The sequence below is a fragment of the Chrysochloris asiatica genome, unplaced genomic scaffold (genome assembly GCF_000296735.1).
Source record: "Chrysochloris asiatica unplaced genomic scaffold, ChrAsi1.0 scaffold00263, whole genome shotgun sequence".
Classification (NCBI taxonomy): Eukaryota; Metazoa; Chordata; class Mammalia; order Afrosoricida; family Chrysochloridae; genus Chrysochloris; species Chrysochloris asiatica.
Genome location: NW_006408781.1, coordinates 2,899,808 through 2,900,208, shown reverse-complemented (window position 1 = coordinate 2,900,208; position 401 = coordinate 2,899,808). Strand labels below are relative to the sequence as shown.

The 401-nt window shown below is 35.4% G+C and overlaps 1 protein-coding gene across 1 annotated transcript in view; it reads left to right on the top strand.

Moving 5' to 3' along the window:
* Nucleotides 1–184, top strand: part of TRIM13 (tripartite motif containing 13) — a 20,530-nt gene extending 20,346 nt beyond the window's left edge. The window contains exon 3 of the mRNA XM_006874145.1: nt 174–184. The gene's annotated coding sequence lies outside the window, so the exon portion shown is untranslated. The remainder of the gene's footprint in view (nt 1–173) is intronic.
* Nucleotides 185–401: the final 217 nt, after the last annotated feature.

The window sequence follows — 401 nt, the reverse complement described above, 5'->3', positions numbered from 1 at the left end:
CAAAATCCTAACAAACAGAATCCAACAGCACATCAAAAAAAATAATACATCACGACCAAGACGGTTTCATAAAAGGGATGCAAGGATGGTTCAACATTAGAGAAATGATCAACATCATCCATCATATAAATAAGAAAAAGAAAAGAACCACATCATCATATTGATTGATGCAGAAAAGGCATTCGACAAAATACAACATCCATTCCTGATAAAAAAAACACTCAACAAAGTAGGAATTGAAGGGAAATTCCTCAACATAATCAAAAGCATATATTCAAAACCAAGAGCCTACATCACACTCAATTAGGAGAAACTGAAAGCCTTCCCCCTGTGAACAGGAACCAAAAAAGGATGCACGTTATCACCGCTCCTATTCAATATTGTGCTGGAAGTTTTAGCTA